At 49.8% G+C, this 23,157-nt stretch overlaps 1 protein-coding gene across 1 annotated transcript in view; it reads left to right on the forward strand.

Annotated features, from left to right (window-relative positions):
* Positions 1 to 5,230: 5,230 nt before the first annotated feature.
* The window catches only part of AKAP1 (A-kinase anchoring protein 1), a 32,442-nt gene continuing 14,515 nt past the window's right edge, over positions 5,231 to 23,157 (forward strand). The window contains exon 1 of the mRNA XM_022552774.3: positions 5,231 to 5,353. The gene's annotated coding sequence lies outside the window, so the exon portion shown is untranslated. The remainder of the gene's footprint in view (positions 5,354 to 23,157) is intronic.

Consider the following 23,157-nt stretch of genomic DNA (forward strand, 5'->3'; position numbering starts at 1 on the left):
ATCACAACGATCCCATGAAGTAGGTCTTATTATTATCCTCATTTTACAGAGGAGGAAACAGAGTCTAGGCAAAGTTCCTTGAGGTCACAAGTGTACCTGTGCTGAGCAAGGCAATGCTTTAGGCTTTGACAGCAATTAGATGAATGAAGGCACTTCAGTATGGTGCCCAAAACCCGCAGGTGTCTGGTTGGATGACTGTGTCATGGTAGACAGCACTCGCTCTGTGAAGGCTGCCTCCCAACTACAGGAACGTCAAGGAGGGTTGTGCAGGTCAAGTTCTGCACAAGGGCATCCGGCCCAAGGGCAAGTAGGGACTGAAATCCAGGCTATGCTATCGCACTGTGCTCACCATGGTGCCTGGCACAGAGCTCCCTGTCTGGGGGAAGGGACCCTTGTTACCTAATCTGCACAATGCCACTGGGTGGACTAGTGATATTCCTGGGTAGAATGTGCTAGTCTATGGGAAACCTGAATGCCTGATCAAACAGAAGACAGAGATGACTAAGAAACTTGCCAGGTTTTAGAATGGATAGAGCAAGGAAATGGTTCCAGAGAAATAGCAGAGGGTATGTGGAGGCTGGGGGCAATGGAAAATTTGAGAGAGGTCTGAGCCCCCATAGTGCTATGTGCTCTGCCCCATCCCTCCTAGAGGTGGGTCACCTTGACTAAATGTCTCATCCCCAGGGAAGTTCCGGTCTCTCTGCAGTTACTTGAGACTTCCGGATCTTGCTGTTTCAGACCATCCCAGCTGCAGTGGTGCACAGCAAGGTATGCAAACTAACAAAAATATTTCATAATGATTATTAACCTTACCAGAGAGGGCTCACTGCAATTTTTCTCATAGAGTCCAAGCAATTCAAACATTCATACAGCACCCAGCATGTGTGGCCTTATGGATCCCAACAGTTGGCCCCAAAGAGATGCCTCTCATGGAACAAAATGAGGTAGGTAACAGTCTACCTATAGAAGATTTAATTGCTTCTCTATATGCACGAGCTTGGCTATAGTTGAAGGACCTAACTTGGTTTGGGGTAGAATTTCACCCTATCTGGAGTAGCTTGCAGAGTTTCTCAGGCTCCACTTCAAAACTGGAAGAAGCTGGGAAGAGTGGAGGGGGCTCTGGGAAATGGCCAACCATACCCCTGCCAGACGCCCACTGAACAGAACCAGAATTAAGATCTTAAATATGTAGCTGGAAAATTCCCAAGAACTATGTAGTGGTGATGGTGTCAGAGCCTGAGTAGTGCCTATCTGAGGCCCTTTCATCATAGCCACTTGGATGAGGCCTCTGCCTTGTGAAGACATGGCACCTTGGGCCCAGATGGGAGGAAGGGGACAGCCACCTTTTATCGACTGCTGAATGACTTCACATTCTCTTGTACCACCTGGCACCCGTGGGTTCAAGAAAGAAGGGCACTGTATCAGTTTCTTAGGGCTGCTGTGACAAAGTACCACCAACTGGATGGCTTAAAACAATAGAAATGTATTGTCTCACAGTATAGGAGGGATTAAGTCCAAAATCAAGATGTTAGCAGGCTCTGTTCCCTCTGAAGCCTGCAGAGGAATCCTTCCTTGGCCCTTACTTGCTTCTGGTGGTTTGTGGGTGATCTTTGGCATTCCTTGGCTTATAGATGCATAAATACAACCTGCTGTCATCACATGATGTTCTCTCTGTTTCCCTGTCTTCGCAAGGCCATCTTCTTATAAGGACACCAGTCATATTGCATTAGGGGTCCAATCTACTCCAGTTAGGACCTCAGCTCAACTAATTACATTTGCAACAGCCATATTTCCAAATAAAGTCACATTCAGAGGTGCTGGGGGTTAGGACTTCATCATTATCTTTTTTTGGGGGGGGGAGACAATTCAATCTATAGCAGACACGTTCCTGTATAATACCGCTCTCTGGATCCCTAGATCCGCCTCTAGTACAGTGAACTGGTTAACCCATGGGTTCCGAGCCAGATTTCTTGGGTTAAAAACTTTGTCTCTGCTGCTGTGTGACTGAGGTTTGCGGAGGTAAGAATAAGGTGCTGTGAACGGTGCTGCGCGTTAGGTGCTCATTAAGTATTAGCCCTTAGTGTTGTTACTTCCCAACTCTGTCCATTGACTTCCCTAGAAGGAGACCATTTATTCTTCCCTGCAGACACGCATGTCCTGGGGCAGAACCAAATGCTTCTACAGTTTAAGGGAACAGGGAGTGGGATGGAGAGTAAGAGAGGTTTGTTTCACTTTGTCCGGGGTGTTATATTAATCTAATGAGACAAAAGCAATATATTAAAAATAACCTATTTCCACAGAAAATACCATACTTATAAAACTATGTGTGCAATTTCGGGGAGCTCATGGACATCCAGTAGCTTGGGCAACCTAGCCTAAAATCCCTGCCTTAAGCAGGCTTTTGCCCATTATGAGCTCATGTTGGAGTTTAATAATAGAATCCTATTTTCCTCATGGCCACGTTCTTAGACTCACATTCCATCCTCACCTCCCTTCTCATTCCTCTATCTTCTAATCTCATACTAGAATCACTCTTTGACCTCTGAACTGCCCTGACCTTGTGGTCACCTCCTCAGCCACAGCTGCTGGGCTGATTTCTAGTTGTGATTACAGTTAATCTGTGTTCTCACCTTTCCCCCTTGGACTTGAGTCTTGTATCTTCCCTAGTGTTCCCGTTCTCCCACTCCTCTTTTCTCCCCTCATTCCTTTTATCCTGGCAGGCTTTGCCCTCATCCCCAGGCATAGATATGACCGACATCTCCGTCTTCTTTGCCCCTGCTTTCTGTCCCTCCTTCTCATAACCATACTCATAGCTCCATCTCCCTCTTTCTTCCTCTTCCTCCCCTCTGCCTCCGTCCCCCCATTTTTTCCTGCCACCTTTCCAGGTCTCACCCCCCGGCATCATTTTTCAGTTTCTTCCTTGTGGACGTTTCCTACCTCCACCACCACCAGGGCATTGTCTGCCTTTAAAATATCCACTTTTTACATGGTTTTCAATACATACTTGTATTTCCCATCCACTCCTCTGAGCTCAAGTCCTCTGAGCTGCAGGCTTGCATATCCAGCTTAATTACTATTTGCACTTGGATGTTACGAAAACATTACAAACTTAATGGGTCCAAAATGAAACGAATGATTCTCTGCCCCCATCTTCCCCAGTCTCAATAAACTGTACCCCATTTCACACAGTAACTCAGGCCAGAGGAAGTATTGCTCCTTCTTCTTTACCCCCAACAACATGAGTGAGTCTTGTTGCTGCTACTTCTAAAATCTGTCTTGAGTCCAAAGCAGTCTCTTCATGTTCACTGCCATGACTCCCGGCTCAGCCAACATGATTTCTCACCTGGGCCACTGTACCAGCCTCCCAACTGGTCTCACTGCTTCTATGCTAGTGTTCCTCTAGTCCATTCTTTCCACAGCAGCTACAGCTCCTATTTCCAAACAGAAATTATACTGTGTCACTCTCTACTTAACCCTCTTTAATGGCTTCCCATTCATTCACTAAACATATTTTTACTGAGTGCCCTCGATGTGCCATACCCTCAACAATGCCTCCACTCACGAAATAAAAGAAATATGTAGTATGTAGATAGTGGTAAATGCTGTGAAGAAAAATAAAGAAGGCGTGAAGGACAGGGAATTGTGTGTGTGTGTGTGTGTGTGTGTGTGTGTGTGTGTCTTTACAGTTATTAAACAGGGACTCCAAGGAAGGTTTCACTGAGACTGAGTAGGTGATCTTTGAGCAAAGGACTTGAAAGAAATGAGGGAGTTGAGCTCTGCAGAATATTCCAGTTGGAGAGAATAGCAAGTGCAAAGGCCCTGGGGTAGAAGTATGCCTGGGAGCTAAACAGAGAAGAAGAAAATCTAAGCTTTACTATGGTTTATAAAGTGGTCCAGTTCCCTCACACCCCATGCCCCCCAAAAAAACCCCTCCTCCCTTTATAATCTCCAACCTTCTTTTCTAGCACTCTCCCCACCTCACTGTAGTCCATCCACACCAATCTAGTTCACCAAACGCTGTTTCCTGCAACACAGGCAGTGTTGCTGCCTCTGCTGGAATACTCCCCAACCCTTATTCTCAAGTACAATTTGCAAGGCCAGCTCCTTCTCATCAAGCAGGTTTCAGTTTAAGTTTCACCTTAGGCCTTTTTGAACCACAGAACCTAAAATAGGTCTCTTGTTATTTCTTTCCTGATTGTTTCCTTCATGTCCCTAATCACACCATGCAATTGGGATTCATATACATATATGAACTTAAACTCAATAGGTATCTCATCATCATTTAAATTTGCATTTGATAACTAGTTAGGATTAACCATGTTCCCAAGTAATAGTTCTTGGCATGATCTCTTTTCACTTAAAGTCCCTGTGTCTCTGGCCAGCTGGAACCCCCCACCCTGTCCACCTGTTTGGGGGCAATTTATTTTCTCAAGTTTCCTCAGGGAGTCACTGATAGATCATGATGACTATCTCTTGGTAGGAATTATTCCAAAACCCAACCCCCTTTGGAGGAAAGTTTGTTTCACTTTGACATCACCAAGTTGTGAAAATGCGCAAGAGTGCCGCATCTGAGTGGTGCCACGTACTCCCATTACGCAGTTATTATCGTGCAATTATTAATATCACTAAATCATGCGTACAATGTAATGATGAATTACAGTGAATAGATCTATATAATATAGATCTATATTCTATCTATAATATATAGTATATATAGGCAAGGGAGGCAGGCAAGGGGAGCCCTGCGCATCACTTGCCCCTTTGCCTTTTCCAGGGGCCTCTCTATACAGAGGCAGGCAGACGGTCTAACTGGCCCCTCGAAATCTCCCACACCCGAGGCGGGCGAACTCGCGCAGGTCTTGAGGGGTCCAGAGCTTCGAGGTTCGTAGGTGGGGGAGGAGCAAGGGGCGTTCCGAAGACTCCAGCCAGGCCTCTCCCCCGAGCCCAGCCGAGATTACAGCTCATCTCGCGAGAGCCTGAGCAAGGCCGGCTGCGGGCGGCGGGGGCGGGATGTTGGCGGAACACTCTAGACCGCGCCCCCTCTGGCGCAGCTGGCAGAGGCGCTGGCGGGAGCGGCCGGCGGCGCGCACGCGCAGGTGAGCCGGGAAGGCGCGGGGGCACAAGGGCGGGGGGCGGGGCCTTGCGTCGCGCCGCGGGCACGTCTCTGCGCGTCCTCAGTATTTAATGTCTCTGTGTTCCACGGGTCTGGGCGAGCACGTGGGGGAGCGGCCGGAGTGCACCGCTGCGGGACCGGCCTGGCAGAGGGGCTGAGGCGGGGCAGAGGCGGGGGCCGAGGGGCCAGGGGGCGGCGGCGGCGCGAGGACTCTGCATCCCGACGGTCGCCGAGGAGCTGGTAAGTTGGGGCCGCAGGGAGCGGCTGAACTGGGGACCACCTGCCGGGGCCCCGAGGGCGGCGCCGTTGGGGTGGTGGTGATCCTAGGGTGCAGGTGCAGGGTGCGTCGCGTGCTCCAGGACTCATGGGGTGCGAGGCTCCCGACGCTGAGGGCGTGCAGAGGGGTTCCGGCCCGTCGCCTGCTGTCAAGCAGGCCCTTTCTCTTTCGTCGCCTGCGCGCCCCCTCGTCCTTCTCCGCCGGGTTCTTGCTGACAAATCGCTTGTGCTTGGCTGGGGCCGCGCTCCGCAGCCGCGCGGTGTCCCCTACGCGCGTCACCATCCTCGGGGGCGGGAAGCGAGGGCGCGACGCCCGGGATACCCCTCTGCGGCTTAACTTTCCCCGAGTGCACACACTCTCCCGAGAGACGGACCTGAGTGCGTTCCACCCAAGGTCGCCCAACCCCACACGCGTTTACTTTTCAAAGGTCGTGTGTACCCAGTCTGAGCCGGGAGAGGCGCCGGCGGGCGGGCTGTGGGCAGGGCCAGGTGCTCACAAGGGCGAGGAAGTGTCCCAAGGCCTGCGGGCACTCCTTCCCCTCTGAGTTGAATTGGTCACTTCAGGAACCTCACCCAACTTCTGGACCCCTTTATATCGCCCGGGGGTGCTCCCCATCGAGGCCGGCGGTGGCAGACTGGAGCTGGTCGCTCTGCCCCTGGGAGTTCAGTGCGGCGAACCAGGGGAAGGGGCTCGGTTTGCAGAGCCGGGAGGATGAGCTAGGAGATAGGTCGTGATTGGAACCTTGTTGCGGGCGGAGGGAAACCGTTTGAACCGAGTTAGGGTCCCGATGTGAAAGGCTTGGTGTCTCTCAAGAGGATTAGCTTTTGCAGCCCCTTAAAGGGTGTGGGAGAGGCGGAGGCTGTCCTGTCCCGTGTGCCCGCTGACTTAATGCCCGCGGGTTTGTGGGTCACGTGTCGGGCTCCGCCTGCACCCACCTCTGGTCCTCGGGCCGGAGGGACCATGCTAGTTTCGGGGTTCTGGATCAAAGTGTGTTTGGGCAGGCTTTCACCAGTTTTACTATTTTGTGCCCTTGGGTGCGGTTCCTCCCATTTCCCCTCCAAGGAAGGCACAAGAGACGGATAGGAGCTGTTGGTGTGTTGGGTGGTGCCGAATAGACCTGGGACTGCTTGGAAGCCCTGGGCGTTTCGCGGTCTCCCTTCTCCGCGGAGATGCAGAGGTTGGCCGGCGCCTTCTTGCCCCCCGGCCTCTGCTAACACAAACCCGGTGCACTTAACTCCAGGTGTGAGAGGAGGCCTCTCAAGTCGGGTAGGGTGTGTGGGCAGGACAATTAGGTTAAACTAGCCATCTTTCCCCCTATGAAGTTCAGGCTGCTTGGTGTTTAAATTTATTTCCTGCAGGGAAATCTGGGTTGCTGGACACTTGGTACAGTCATATCTGTTGGTTGGTTTGCTATCCAAGCCCCCCACCCCCTTTGTCGAAATTATTGATCAAGAAACACCATTCACAAGAAGCTATTAATTCTGGCAACTAGTGACCTTACTTTGCTACCCTGGTATTGTAACTAAGTCCTTCCCGGATTCGTTTTTTTTTTTTTTTTTTTTTTTAATTCTATTTAGAAGTTTGGGCTCTTAGTAAGCACCACCCGCCCTCTTTACTCTTAAAGGTACAGAGCATCTTTGAAATGCAGAGAGGGCAGCGTGACTTGACCATTTATCAGATTCCTCTTTTCTTGAAGTTCAGGTGGTTCACCTGCTGATTATTTAAGATTTTCTCAGCACTGGAAACAAGTGAAGTAATTTTGGGGGAGCTTTTCTGACTTGTGTTGAACCTTTCCTCTTGAACCTCAAAACTAGTTTTGTGGGTTCTGGGTAGTAATTCCTGGGTATATTCTCGGATGAAGAATGGCCCTAGGCTAGAGTAGGTCCTACAGGTATGCAAATCTTCGAAGCCTTTGTGCCTACCTGGATTAAATAGGCTCTATTGTCATATGTTTTGTCAGGTGATGGCCCAGAAGTTGCAGGTAACTGATCCCCTCCCAGCCTATGAGTGAGACTGGTCTACTGTCTAGCTGGAGCCCTTTGTGTGAATATCATTTCCTCCTCCCAGCTGTTTCTAGGAAGTACACTCAGACTTGGCCACTGCAGGGTGACAGTGAAGGTGTCTGTTGGAAGTGGCTGCTCAGGTGCCAAGGGGATGTGTCTCCAAGTATAAGGTTGCTCAGCATCAATATTTTAAAGTAATTTGTTTTGCTCTACCTGGTAACCCAAATTATTCTTGGGCTTTGAACCCAGGCCAGGTCATAACCATCGTTTGTGGGTGAAGGCTAGTTTTAGGCTTTTCAGTGTTCTCCCATCCTAAAGACAAATTAAGATAATATTTGTGGGGCATGGCACTGTGCCTGGTACATGATGGGTGCTCAAGCATTGATTTCTTTTTTTTCCCCTCTTTCTTAAAGAGTCTCTGAGACTGACTTTAAGTTTCCCTTGAATCTGTTAAGTGACTTGAATTTTAATAAAAGTACCCTACTCCCCAACCTCTGACCTGGAGACTTGGTTGGAAGGAGGGGGAAAACAAATTGGCTTCCCCACACTTTGCCAGCCTGCCTCCTGGCTCAAGCCTACAACACCCCATGTGCCTGGTGAGCTGGTGCCTTCCAGCCCATTCTCCCCGGGCTCCTCCTTCCTCATCTTCCCTGTGAGTCTAGAATGAATGGGCTTCTCTGCAGTTTGGACCGCTGTGCTCTTGTGGGGAAGTTTTGGGTGTGACTTAGTACCTTCAGCTTACCTTTCTAGGCAGTTTCCCTCTGCTCTGGGCAGGTGGTGGTGGGTCCTTACGGGCCTCTTATCCCACTGAAATCATTTCATGCTATTTGAGTTGCTGATCTTTGTGGGATGTATTTTAATCCTAAACCTTCATTTCTAGGGCAGGTTGTTTCTTCCACATCCCTTTCTGGTGTAATGTCTCACACAGGTTTCACCTTTGATCATTTAACATCAAGTACCCATTGTGTGTGGCATTTCCACCGAGCAAACCTGCTGGCCCTCGTACCTAGTTTTAAACTTGGGCCGTGTAAAACAGTGACAGTGTTTCGGGTAGGACAGAGTAGCTGGAGAAATAGCTGGTGGGGGCATGGAAACTAAAATTTAGGGGACACCTCTTCCTTGATAGTTACTCTGGGAGGTGAGTTACAAGCAAACGCCTCCCTAATCCTTTAATCCTGACACCTCTGAGTGCAGTTGAGGAGGGTGAAGCTAGAGTTCATTCGGGATTGTTTCAGTGGCTAATAAAAAATACAAATAGAGGGATAGAGAAACCGACAAGTGTGGGTTTGGACTTAAACTAGAGGGCTTTTGTGAGAAGGACAAGGAGTCATCAAGTCCATGGGCTTTTCACCTAATCTTTCTGTTGCTTTCTAAGCAGATTCTTGCAGTAAAGGAATGTGTGTTATCATTCAGCATTCTGAGGACTGGCTTTCAGTTATAAGGAACTTTCGAGGTGTCCTTTTCCTCCTCCTAAATGGTTCTACTGAGTGGTCTTTGTTCTGTCCAGTTCTTGCCATCTTGAATGTCTCTGCAGCTAGGTTTGATAAGTTTGCAGCAGTTGACAGTAAACATTCTGTCCCCATCTGGTAGTACAGCCTGGCTGCCTTCACTTAGCCGGTCCTCACTGAGGCCCATGTACTTAGGAACAAAGCAGGGCCTCAGAAGAGTTCTGGAAGTAAACGTATGCAGTGCTGAGGGCTCATGAGACTTGTTTCACCCTGGGCTTAGCTAGCAAGAGCCCTGGATTGGGGGTTGTGGGTGGAGGGGAGGTTGAGATCTGGGTGCCGCTTTCAGGGTTGAAACCTGGCTGGGGTTCCAGGCAGGTCTGTTGGCCCTCAGGGTCTTAGTTTCTTCAGCTGGTGAAAGAAGATTGGTCAACATCAAAGGCATTCAGATTGTGCCCCTAAGAGCACAATCTGACTAACCCCTGGAGTTAGTCAGCCCCTTAGGGCTGCTGGGAGGTAGAGTTGCCTGCAGGGTTGTGTATGGGAGGCAGGGTGTGTTTGGGCTGGGGATGCCTGGGTGGTACAAGCCAAAGTCTAAGAAAAAAATGACAATCCACTGGTTTAGGTGCATTTGAAGTTCATTTAACGCTAAGGTGCTACTGTAGTAAATATTTTTATGTTTTACAATATCTTTATTCTCTTAAGTCTGTCTTTAGGGTTGAGGGTCTAGAGCTGCCTTGTCCTATAGGGTAGCTACTAGTTATGTGTAGCTAGCTAAATATAAATTTTTTAAAGCATTAAGTAAAATTTAAAAATTAGTTCCTTGTTGGCAGTAGTCACATTTCAAGTGCTCAGTAGCTTCATGTGGCCAGTGGCTGCAGTACTGGACAGTGCAGGTTCTGGAACATTTTCATCATCGCATAAAGCTCTGTTGGACAGCACTGGACTTAGTTCTTTGCCCAACTCTAAAAGCTTCATTGTCTCGCCTTGTAAAGCATCATGTGTTTGGGCTTAGTCTTCCATATTCCACACACCCAACAGCTTTGGTGACAAGTTATTTATCAGTCCTCTCCATGGCATGTTCAGAACAAGTTCCGGTCTGCCAGCTTGGAGGGCAGTGATCAATTATGAAACAGTTTGAGAAAGGAGTGTAGTGAGGGGTCTGGGGATGGGAGTGTGAAGTGAAGGGGCCAGACGCTAAGCCTTTGGAAAGCCGTTTTCGCTTGAGAGCCTATTTATCAGTGTAAAGGTCCTCGCTGCTTCTCCAAGGCCAGTGCTCACTGGCCTTGGTCGTTACGTCAGGAGACTTGCTGCTTGGTCCTTCACTCACCTGATGACTTCCCGCAGGTCTCAGTGTGGGCCCTCTGCTGAACCAGGTCGCAGACACCTTGCGGACAAGCGTCATTTTCATTCTGCTCCTCCGGTCCATCTCAGTGTTAGGAGGCCTGGCTTTACTGAAGGCCTCGGGGAGAGTTGGTCCCCAGTGGGGATCCCGAAGTGTTGGTGTGGAGCCGGCTCTGGGGAGTGCGCTTTATTTCCAGATGCCCCTCATCTAGTCCTGGGTGTGCTTAGTTTGAACCCTACTCGACTGGCCTCTGGCATATAATGTGAACTCTTTTTTTGGACCCCAACAGCAGAAGATGTATAACAGACACTTACTGAGTACCTACCGTATACCTGATAATTTAGCAGGGTTTTTGCACGTTATTCCCTTTTTATTCTCTCTCAATCCTATGAGGTTAAGAATTCCTAGTTTGTGGACTTTCCTGGTGGCGCAGTGGTTACGAATCTGCCTGTCAATGCAGGGGACCGGGTTCGAGCCCTGGTCTGGGAAGATCCCACATGCTGAGAAGCAGCTAAGCCCGTGCGCCACAACTACTGAGCCTGCACTCGAGAGCCCACGAGCCACAACTACTGACCCCACGAGGCACAACTACTAAAGCCCTCGCGCCTAGAGCCCGTGCTCCGCAACCAGAGAAGCCACTGCAATGAGAAGCCCACACACCACAATGAAGAGTAGCAACTAGAGAAAGCCCGTGCCCAGCAATGAAGACCCAATGCAGCCAAAGATAAATTAATTAATTAAAAAAAAAAAGAATTTCTAGTTTGTGTATGTGGAAACAGAGGCCCTAAGGAAGGCAAGCTTATCCTAGGGCACAGGACTGGGCTGTCTTGGGGCTTAGATCAGGGTTCAGTATCTCTAGCTCCCTGCTTAGAGGCTGTTTCTTGTTAACCGCCCCATTACCCCTCCATCCTCATCCAGAAAGTGAAACGGGGTTTTTAAAAGAATAAAATCCCACAAACTGAGTCAGACTGTTAGGTCATTACAGCCTCATTCAGCCCTAGGAGGGAGGTATTTGTATCCCATTTCTTTGGTTGTTATCATTTTACAGGAAACAGAAGTTAAGGATCTTTAAGGCAAGTGTTTTATCAGAATTATGCAACCATCCAGTGCCTTCCGAGCTGCATAACCATGCCTTAGGGCCTGGAAAACTGCTCTCAAGACTCTGGCTTAGTTTGGTCACCTGGTTGAAAAGGCAGCCTTGAAGTCACTCATTCCCTGGCTAGTAATAGTGTGGCCTGTCAGACCTCACACAGGGTTTCGAGACCATCCCCTGGCCTCAACAGGCCGTCGCCTGAGAGTAGCTTGGCTTGCCCCCTGTTGGAGCAGGCAGCAGGATCCCTTCAAGCCCAGCCCTCAGCTCTCAGCACGCTGCCCTGCCCACCCCCTTCCCTCCAGCCTTGGCTGGGAAGACAGATCTTCTGCCCCTCCCCCTTCCTGCCCCTCCTGAGAGATAGGAGTGGCTTGCCCTGAGCTGCACTGGGATGGGCGTGAGTTCTGTCTCTAGTGAGGAGAGGCCATGCTGAGACTAACCTCCTTGCTTTGTCCTTTGACTTTGGTGAGGCCCGCCCAGCCAAGCATGTGCTATCATGCTATTTTTAGCAGGTGGTATCCTTTAGGAGGGCCAAGTGCATGTGGCTTCAGTGTACGGGGCAGGTCCTGGTGCCAGAGCTGCAGCCTCTCCTAATCAGGGGAGGAAGGAGAATAAAGCCACCCTAGAGACTGTCATGGGGGGTGTGTATGTGTGTGCGGTCACTTAAGAGGTCCCTGCGCTGCTTTTTCTATCTGGACCTGTGGCAAGGACCCACCCCTGCCTCCTGGGCCAGGCAGGCATGTGACCGAGGCAGCCCAGTGAGCGGGCACTCCTGGGTCAGGATTGCTGTCCTAGGGAAGGACGACCCAGCAGCTGGTTTCTCAGGAAATCACGTTAGTTCTGTCTTCGTGGGAAGCCACCCAACCTGAGGACAGGCCACTAAAAACTCTGTAAAACTATGAACCCGCGGCAGCCTGATAACTGGCATCCTCTGACTTAAGCCAAAATAAAACCACGAGAGAAGGCAAACCCGTGCCCTTCAGCAGGAATTCTTACTGGGAAGCCACTGAGGCTGAAGAGATAACGAAAAAGGGGTTTGACAAACAAGTTTTGTTCCTCGCTGCCCTCCATTCTCCCCCCTTTCTTGTCCCTTCTTTCCTCTAACTTGGAGCTGCCAGCTCCAGCCCATCTCTCTTGTTTCTGATTAAGAAAGCTTAGAGCCATATAAGGTCCTCTGTTGCCTATGGTTTACGTTGGCTGGAGAACAAGGTTGTTTTCGCAAAGTCCGATTCAAAGAAGTGGCAGGGACTTCTGTGTGTGTGTCTGTCTGTCTCTGTCCTCCATCCGCAACCCCACCCCCACCCCCGGAGGGGGGCTGGGCCACCTTATTGGGACAGATGCACTTGAGGGTGTGGAGGCACTGTGGTGAGAGGGCTTAGCTGCGGTCTTCCAGGACTAAGGATCCCAGGGCTTCCTGGCAGATGCATTCGCTGAGAACTCAGAGCGAACCTCTGTTGGCTCACACAGTACGTGCCCGCCATGCTACCAGCCACAGAGGCACTCTGTCCTGGAGCGGACGCTGCAGTCAACTTCTGTTTATTCAGAAACTACAGTCCCCTGGCTTTTCGGGCAAGTCAGTCCCCCTCTCTGGAGGGAGTTGGGTGAACCTGGTCTTCCAGGTTCTTAACCTTCAGCATGGCTTCTGTGCAGCGATGCTGGGGAGCAGTTTCTCTGGCAGCGGCCCTCCAGCCTCGTCTTTGCCTCCCCTTCTTGCTGTCTCTTGAGTCAGCCAGGCTTGTTCCTGCCTTAGGTTGCTGGCACGTCTTCTCCCCGCTGGAACCTTCTCCCCCTCTCCTTTCCCTGTCCTCTCAAGATCTTGGCAGAGCTGCTCCTTGCTGTTCACTCTCCTGCCACCTCTGCAGAGAGACCTTCCCTGACCATTCTGTCTAAAGCTCCCCCTCTCCCAGGCACACTTTATCCAGGCTTCGTCAGCCTGGGTTCCTCGTTTAATCTGCGCAACACAGAAAGCGATTGGCTTTCTCAACTCTCCCAACTAGTACCATTCTGGATGCACAGGAGCATGGTTAATTCATTACGTGCAGGGGATGCCTAGGGCTCAGCTGTCTGAATCTGTTGAGAGAGGCTGCAGGTTCCGGCTTCTTTGCGGTATTATCTCATCTGAAATGTGATTCCCTACCCCTCCTTCCACCTTTGCTTCCGGAGGGCTCCCCCACCTCCCTGCCCCCAACCCCAGTGGAACCTGGCTCGCTGTGGGTATTAAAATCTTTATTAAATGGCTAGCCCTGGGGGGTTCTGCTGCCTGATGCTGGTGTGACCTCACCGGGGTGGGGGGATCATACGCCTTGTCTCTGAAAGGGTCTAGCTGTCAGTAAGCATGTTCTCTTTCTGAGTGTTACTGTATGTCAGCGGGGCAGTTGGGGGTTTTCTGAAGGAAGATTGGTATCAGTTATTATGGAAAATAAAGCAGTATAAGTTTGTGCATAGATGAATTGGGGGCTTCCCTGGTGGCGCAGTGGTTGAGAGTCTGCCTGCTGATGCAGGGGACACGGGTTCGTGCCCTGGTCCGGGAAGATCCCACATGCCGCGGAGCGGCTGGGCCCGTGAGCCATGGCCGCTGAGCCTGCGCGTCCAGAGCCTGTGCTCCGCAACGGAGAGGCCAGAGCAGTGAGAAGCCCGTGTACTGTAAAAAAAAAAAAAAAAAAGATGAATTGGCATTAATACATATTTGTTATAATGGTTGACAAGAAACATAAAGTTGTATGGTAGTAGAGCATCCATTGTAGTTAATACTTCAGAATGTATTAAGTTTCTGTCAAAGCGTTGCTTGTAGACAGATTTGACTTTTGACTGTTAAGCTTTGAAAGAACAGCCCTTTGCTTGGAGTGCTTCCCCACCCTGTCCTGTTCTCTTCTAGAGGCAGCCGTCCTCCCTGCCATTTACCTCTACACAGTTGACTCTTGGTCTCCCGGGGCGTTTGTTCCAGGACCCCCGCAGATAACCAAAATCTGTGGATGCTCAAATCCCTTACAGTCTCTGTCCTCGGGTTCTGCATCCATAGATAGGGAGGGCTGACTGTATTTCTAAATAGTATACTACTCCTTTTTTTCCTTCCTTCCTTTTTAAAAATATTATCTGTTTTGTTTTTCTGCTCTGCGAGATAAGGACTTGGCCCATTCCTACACTTTTTCCCCCCTCATCCTCTCAGTATAGAGGTAACCCAACATTTGGTCACATGACAGTGTTGTGATCTAAATATTGCTATGGCTGCAGTCCTATTTCCTTTCTTGTCTCCCCCCTCCCTTCTCTTCTCCTAGTTAATTTCCTTTGTTTCCTTAGCTTAGTTTTCTTTGTATGTCTCACCAGGTCTCTGAGTCTCCCCTGGGCCTTGGCCACTGCGGGTCGATTGCCGGGAAGCTCCTCTCGTGCTTAAACTTACCGCAGACTCAGCAGTTCCGAGTCGCTCCTGGGAAGCATCCCCGGTTCCCTGGCTCTGCTTCCCCTTCATCCTGGGACTTCCTTCTCCCCTTCTCTTGTGTTGCTTCCTGGATTGGTGCCCCCTCCTTTCTTGTTTTACTCCCTCGTCTTGGTGAGAAAGTGTGCGAGGGTGGGCAGCCAACCAGGAGCACGCTGATCTGTGCCCAAGGACAAGCCCCTTTGAAGGCAGGGGTCGGAGCTGTGCAGCTGAAGGCTGAGGGTTGGTGGAAAGACGGCAAAGACAACCAGGCCCCCAGGTCCCTTCTGCCACACCAGCAAAAGGCCGGGCTTTACTTCAGGAGTAGTTGAAATGAGAGGGGATCTGGACCTGGGTACCAAGTCGTGGTGAGAATGAAAGTCTGCATGCTGAATGGGGCACCCCAGCCCCCTTGGCTCCCATGGCACTGCCATTAAGGCTAACGTCCTTTCATCTCTCACCCCAGGACACTAGAACATCCTAATTTGGGGTGTCTGGCAGCCTGATTCCTACCCCCGCCCCCTGGCCCAGCCAGGACATTTGCCTGACTTTTGGGCTGTGGCAGAGGGTGGCAGTACCAGGCCCACTGGAGAAGAGGTCATTGGGGGGTTTTGCCCCCAAAGAAATTGAAAGTCTTGAAAGAGGGCAGTGCGTTTGTTGATTCCTGTCTGTGTCGCACCGAGCTTTGTACGCTGTTGGTACCGATGAATATTTGTTGAGTAGAAATTACCTTATGTGCCTTTGTGGGATTTCTGAGTTGGTCATATTGCACTGTCTGCCATCTGGAAAGTCATTGTCTTACCTCTTTGCTTTTCCCACCGGAGGTGGTGGTGGGAAGGGTCTTTTGCCTCATAGCAGCATCTTTTCTGATTCCTTCTGAAGGCACATGCCGTCCTTATTAGCTTTCAGGTGAGCGTGTTGCCAGAGCACACCTGCATACCTTTTGGGCAGTCTTGTGTTCTGTGGTCATGGGTGGGAACTCCATGTGCCTGGGAACAGTTTCCTGGCCCCTGCTCTATCACTGTCCTCAGAAACCTGTCAGAATTCACTTGTAAAGCAAGAAGGTTGCCAGGAGCCAGGGATAAGGGGCAGGATGGATGTGACATAGTTGTTCACGTTTTTAAGAACCACATCCCTACCCCCAAGGGAAGCAATGGGAAGTCCTTTGTAGGAGATGCTGATTTGCCCATATCATCTGAAGCCTGGTGAGACTGGATGGCTGTGGGTTTGGTCAGAGGAGGAGGAGAGAGGTTGGGCAGTTAACCCTGCGTGGGTCCCTGATTTCTCGAGTTTTCCTAAGTGGAAGTTTAATTTTCAGTTGAGCTGGAGGAGGAAGAGCTCTTAATTTGAGACCATGTCCAGATGGGATTTTTTTGCTTCTGACTCTTCTTACCTGGAGCTCAGGTACTGGACCCCGAGTTTCTGCTTTGGTTGGAGGAGGCTTCAGTGAGCAGGTTCTCCCACCCAGATGTTACTGGGCGAAGCCTCTGGTCTCCCGGAAAGCCGACTGGAAGTGTTCCGTGACTTTTGTGGGACAGCTGGTCCACCCAGAACGGGCAGTGTGGTTGGTCTAGCTCCCCTGGCAGCTGTGCTGGGCCATCACAATGGAGGGTGTGGGGGACAGTCCCCACTGTGAGCTAATTTGGAATCTTTAGGGTGCCAACGTGAGTCACAGCCCATCCAGGCCCCCTAAGGATGAAGGTAACAACCCTGTGAACACGGGCTGGGCGAGACCAGCCGCCTGAGGCATGGCCCCAGCGCTGTGATTCCTGGGCCCCAGCCATGCTGCTGAGGGTCAGTGGCCCAGCTCACCATCGTCCCCCACCCCCAGGGGCAGGACCATACTCTGCTCAGCAAGGTAGGTGCTGGTCATTGCAGCTTTTATCCAGCTCTTGTGTTTCCTTCAGGTCTTCGGGGACACCATCTAGCACTGCGCTGTCCACTAGGTAGCCACCAGCTGTATGTGGCTCTTTAGATTTACATTAACATCAAATAAACTTTAAGATTCAGTCCCCCAGTCACGCTGGTCACGTTTCCAGTGCTCAGGGGCCCCCTGTGCCTTAAGTGGCCACCAGTCCTGGACTGCAGTCCCCCCTCGGGGGCGGCTCAGGCCTCTGCCTCTTGCGACCTGCTCTGCTTTGGCCGTGCCACAGCTGCCACGGCTTCTTCCCGTTGTCCTGACAGTAGAGGTCAAACGCCATTTGTCCGGCCCTGCCAGCTATTTGGCTCCAGCTCCCGGACTCATCCTGCTCTACTCTGCTGCCCCCTCCATCCCCCAAGGCATCTTGGGTTTAGAACCTTAATTTACGCTGTTAGCCCACCATTACAACCTAAGGAAATCATGGCCTTCTTTGAGACAGCCTCCTTGTGTTCTCTTTGCCCACTTCTGAAGTCAGGCTCAGCTTGGTGCATCTGTGTGTGAGAGACAGAGAGATTCTTCCCTCCGGACTGTGAGCTTCTGGTGGCCAGAAGCGTTTTCTTGCAGCGACTTAAACGTATTTGTATGTGCAGAAGCTCAACCTGATGAGGAATTGGGTAAATGCATCCTATACAAACCCAGAGACACCCTTGTAGTCTTGTAAAGACCTTTGTGTATGTGGCCTTCCTCTGGGGTGGGGGGCAGGTGGGGGACGACATGGGCCTAGCCAGCAGCCTGCCGTTAATTCTCTGAATGCAGTGGCAGCAAGTGCTAGGCTTTAGGTTCTGAGTCATGTAGCTGTTCCCTGTCCTCGGAAGGCCCCCTTCAAGAGGGGAAGCCCCTTAGCAAGAATTTGATGTGCTGGACACTCTAGAGATGGGCTGTCTTGCGCCCCCTGTTGGTGAACACCCAGGGACCGTCTTCAGCAAAAGTGAATATGTAACGCTGGAATAATGGAAGAAATGTTCAGATTTCTTGGAGAGTGTTTAAAAGTCCACTCAGAACACAGAGTAGGGACTTCCCTGGTGGCCCACTGGTAAGACTCTGCGCTCCCATTGTAGGGGGCCTGGGTTCGATCCCGGGTCGGGGAACTGGATCCCGCATGCATGCCGCAACTAAGACCCGGATCACAGAGTAGATCTGGCTTCACTGGCCAGGCCCAAGCCCACACTGGACTTGTACGGCTCTTGGTCCCCTAAGCTCTTGTTTTAGGATCGATTTTTTTTTCGCCCCCATCATGAATCACATGCAGCTCTTTTTCCACAATAACCACAGCCAAATGGATTTAGTGGCACCAACACTCTTTGTTTTCTTGTTTAGTAAATCTCCCAAAGACCTGCCTTCTTATTTAGCAGAAGGCTCTAGACTGCAGCGACTGCACTGGTCATCACGCTTGGGAGTGAGGCCATTACTTCTCCAGAGGTGAGCTGTTCTGAGAAGCTGCCTGCTCCTCTGGGAGAAGGAAGACATCTTTTTAGAACCTGGACTGACCAGGTGAATGCTGAAGCCTTGTGGGGCTGTGGCACGTGCCTGCGTTGAGCTCTGTGTGACCACTGGGCAGCCAGCCAGCCTGCATCTATTTCCCAGCAAATGGACCTGCTAAAAATAAGCAGGCAGCCAGATTCAAAATAGCCAGGTCTCCTCCGCACCAGTGCTAGGGCCGGCTCTGCATTCTTCTGCAAGGTTTTTCCTGGGCCTGGGGTGGGAGGCCCTGGGGGAGGAGGCCATCTTCATTAGTGAGTGTGTGTGAAGGCCGTTAGGCCTCCAGTGTTAAATGCCACTACAAACCTCTTCAGAGGTTCAGGTTTAAAAAAGAAAACAAAACACATGCACTCAAAACCAGGGCAAGAGAGCAGCTCATACATGAGTCTGTGCCCAGAGAAGGAAGGTAGCAGTGGGCCTCGTGAGGGCTGCAGCTGTGTGCGCGTGAAGGCAGCCCCGTCAGGATTCAGGGAAGGTGGGTGCGTCCTGCACCACCTGTCCAGGCCTATCAGACCGGGTAAAGCAGGGAAAACGGCGCCTTACCGATGCACAAGTCTGTCTGAGTGAATTGGCTCAGGTAGGGCCCTTCGAAGTTGAAGGACCGAGGAAGTGAGGGACTTTCCTTGACTGGTGAGAAGTGGGGCTCCCCGTGAGGTGCCCCCAGGCCGCCGCGCCCTTGGTGAAACCCACTAGCCTCCTGAACCCGCCACCTTTGGGTGGGGTGTCTGCTGATCCCAGCGGCTCCTGGCTCTGTTCTCGGTGGAGCTGGCTTCTGAGGCTATTCACAGTCCCCTGGTTGCTAGGAAAAAGTAAACGAGCCCTGTGTTCCCCTTCTTTCTGGGGATCTCATACCTCTTTTCTCAAGCGCCTGGAGCTCTCCCTGTCGGGCGGTTCCTGTCCCTGTGGGCATGGAGAAGAGGGGCCACTGCTGCTCCCCACGTAGAAGCAGCGGCTCCTGGTGCCCCAGCTCTAGTCCCTGGGGTGAGTGGTGGCCACTGGGATCAGGTGGGACATTCAGTGTCCTGTGGGGTGGCTGACACTGCTTCACGATGGCAGCATCACCCCCCTTCTCTGAGGCCCTTCTGGCACAACAACGGGGTATTTGTCTGGCTTGGAAATGCAGAAAGTGTCTCCTGAGCTGTCATTAGCTGAGTAGCCTGTTGGGGGGTGGTGGGGGGGCTATAGATGGTGGATCCGGGGGCTTGAGCCTCAGTCTCTTGGGGACCGAGCTCGGCTGGCAGGGTTAGGTGGGCAGGTGGCAGCGGTGTCCCTGGGCTACAGAGCAGCAGGCAGGGAGCACGTGTCATGGCCCCAGGTGGCTGGTTCTGTGCATTCAATCTGAACTAGGGCTGGGAACGGAACAGGTGAGGTGGCAGGGGAGGCCAGGGACGTGGTGGGCTGTGGTCTGGGTCGCGGTGTGGACCTCCTGGAGTGCAGAACCAAAGCTAGACTGGTGGTTTGTGTTGGGCCTCTGCCTTATTGTAGTGTAGCCAACTTCTGAGATCCTGGGGGTTGGATGGGGACACCTGCTGGAGAGCAGACCCCTGTGATCGGCTTTTAGTTCCAAAGGGGGGGCGGCTTCTTCCAGCTATTTTGAGAAGCAGTTTATGTCTTGGTAGCAACTCCCCCCTTATACGCGCGCACACACACACACACACACACCCATGTAAGTCTGTGGCCTTGGGTCCTTGGTGTGTAAAGTGAGGAGACTGCCCCCTATGGGTAGTTAAGACATAGGATTCTTTTTCTTCCTCTCCATCCCATTCCATTTAATCTTTTACCTGAGACAGAGCATTGCTAGAATACTATGGGGATCACAGCTATAAGCCCTGCTGAAATGGGATTAGAATAATAAGGAGTTAGAATATAACTTTACTGACGAGAAGAAAACCTGTGTTCAGACCCCAGCCCCACTTCCTGTTGCACGTGATCTGTTGGGTGGGACTTGATTTCCTGATAATGGGCCTTATCCTGAGTGTGCCCGTCCCCCATAACCTCTTTTCCTTCTCAAATTTCATTTTATTTATTTATTTATTTTTATGTGAAGGACATTGAACAGAAAGCAAATCTCCATAATCTACCACCACCTTTTTGCGGGTGTGTGCAGGTTGTTACAGAACAGTGATTTCCCCAACTTGACTGCACATTGGAATCACCCGGGTTGGAAAAAAAAAAAAAAAAAAACCCGATGCCCAGGTCTCACCCTCAGATTCTGATGTAATTGATCTGGGTACCACTGTGAGATTTTAAAAGCTTCCCAAGTGATGCTGATGGGCAGCCAAGTTGGAGAATCTCTGTTAAAGAAATTTAAAAATCTCTCTTTCCAAAAGGAAAAAGGGAAGACTATTCTCTATTTGCAGATAAGGAAAAAAACAAGTTTGGTAAGGTTTGTAGGATACAAGATCAATGTACACACCTTCCCCTCTTCCACAGCTGAAAGGCTTGGCATGGATCCTTCCCAGTTTTTCCATGGGATTATGTGGACATAGACATCACATACCCACAGTGGTCTACAGCTTTTATTTTCCGTATCATGGCAATTTTTCCATGTCAGTACAGGAGAATCAGCTTCATTTTCCAAAACTGGTATGACCATGGAGTCTACAATAGATTTAGCAGCCATTGCTTTGAGTCTTGTTTCAAATGGTACCCCAGTGAGCACTCTTATATAGACCTCTGCCTGTGGTTTTTTTTTTAAGGAAAGATTCCAGGTGTGGGATTTTTGGGTCATAGGGTAGGGTCATCAAGGTGTTTTGTTTTTTTTTAATTGGGGTATAGTTGTTTTAGAGTGTTGTGTTAGTTTCTGCTGTACAGCAAAGAGGAGTTAAGTTCCCTGTGCTATATATAGCAGGTTCTCATTAGTTATCTGTTTTACACATAATAGTGTATATATGTCAGTCCCAATCTCTGAATTCATGCCACCCCGCTCCTTTCCCCCCTTGGTGTCCATACATTGGTTCCCTACATCTGTGTCTCAGTTTCTGCCTTGCAAACAGGTTCATCTGTACCATTTTTCTAGATTCCACATATATGTATTAATATACGATATTTTTTTTTCTCTTTCTGACTTACTTCACTCTGTATGACAGTCTCTAGGTCCACCCACGTCTCTACAAATGACCCAATTTCATTCCTTTTTATGGCTGAGTAATATTCCATTGTATATATGTACCACATCTTCTTTATCCATTCATCTGTCGATGGGCATTTAGGTTGCTTCCGTGACCTGTAATTAGTGCTGCAGTGAACATTGGGGTGCATGTGTCTTTTTGAATTATGGTTTTCTCAGGGTATATGCCCACTTGTGGGATTGCTGGGTCATATGGTAATTCTGTTTTTCTATTCTACTGTTCTCCATAGTGGCTGTATCAATTTACATTCCCACCAACAGTGCAAGAGGGTTTCCTTTTCTCCACACCCTCTCCGGCATTTATTGTTTGTAGATTTTTTGATGATGGCCATTCTGACCGGTGTGAGGTGATACCTCATTGTAGTTTTGATTTGCATTCTCTAATAATTAGTGATGTTGAGCATCTTTTCATGTGCCTCTTGGCCATCTGTATGTCTTCTTTGGAGAAACGTCTATTTAGGTCTTCTGCCCATTTTTTGATTGAGTTATTTGTTGTTTTGATATTGAGCTGCATGAGCTGTTTGTATATTTTGGAGATTAATGCTTTATCCATTGATTCATTTGCAAATATTTTCTCCCATTCTGAGGGTTGTCTTTTGGTCTTGTTTATGGTTTCCTTTGCTGTGCAAAAGCTTTGAAGTTTCATTAGGTCCCATTTGTTTATTTTTGTTCTTATTTCCATTACTCAAGGAGGTGGGTCAAAAAATAGGGCCATCAAGTTTTAAGAGGGGTACAAACTTCTCCTTTGCTTGGCCTGTACAATGCCTCGTCTGCACAGACTCATTAAAGTGGGTTCTAGATTTAATGTGGAGTAGAACCTGAGTTCAACCTCTTGGCTGTGTGACCTGGAGTTACTTTAACCTTTAGGGTGGTAATACATATTCCAGACCCAGTGGCTGAGGATTAAGCAATGCAAGGGAAAGCATGTAGTGAGGTTCCGTGTTTGAATTTGAAGCTCTAAGGTAGCATCATTGAAGTTTTGTGCCTGAAGGGATTAATATAGTCTTCTGAGCCCTGGCCATTGTTTAACTCTGCTTTGTATTTTCCAATCCCATTGCTTCATCTTCAAATATTAGCAAGAAGGTTTATCTTTACAGATGAAGGAGTTTCTGGAGATGACCCCTCCCACCCCTCCCCGACCCCCTCACTTTGGAGCAGAACACTTTTCCTAGATTCCTTCACAAGCTGTCATGTTGCTTGTGAGTCCTTTGCTGGTCTTGTTAAATGGTCTGGGGTAGAGCTGAGATACTGTATTTATAGCAGTTTCTCAGGTGATGCTCAGTGCTTCTGGTCCATAAACTGCACTTTGAGAAGCAAAGTCTCCAGGACTTTTGTGTGTGTGTGTGTGTGTGTGTGCAGTGGTTGGACTTCTTTTTGCCTCGGCTGAACATTAGAACCACCTGGGGACCTCTGTGCTCTGGTTTTTCCCGAGAACATTGATATAAGTAAATTAAACATTGATATAAGTAAATAAGAGTTGTTAAAGCATTTACATTCATCTCTGCAACGAAGCACAAACCAAATTAAGGAGTAATTCACCGTATCAGTGGAGGATTTTTGGTTTTAAGAAGACTTACAGTTTTTGCAGACAGAATAAAATTTGCTGTATGGGAGGCAGAGGATACAAGTGTGTATTCTAGAATAAGTTTGTCGCATACCTCTAATGAGAGCTAACCCTGCTTTACAAGGATTAACACGTATCTCAAGTGATCTTATACCAGCCATCCTTTACAAGGTGTGTCCCCATCTTACAGGTGAAGAAAACAGTTCCCTGTCTCCTGCCTTCCTCTAGGCTCTTATTTCTGCTTACTTGGATCTAATGGACTCTAGGTCTTCAGCTTTCTTTCGCTTAATACTCTTTGTCCTGCTCCCAGAATAAGCTAGAGACACAGTTAGGTGTGTGTGCCTTGCAGACCAAAGCTGGTTCTCTGTTGTCTATAGG

This window comes from Delphinapterus leucas, chromosome 19 (genome assembly GCF_059928025.1).
Source record: "Delphinapterus leucas isolate spDelLeu-1000000601 "Yukka" chromosome 19, BTC_Dleu_Yukka2, whole genome shotgun sequence".
Taxonomy (NCBI): Eukaryota; Metazoa; Chordata; class Mammalia; order Artiodactyla; family Monodontidae; genus Delphinapterus; species Delphinapterus leucas.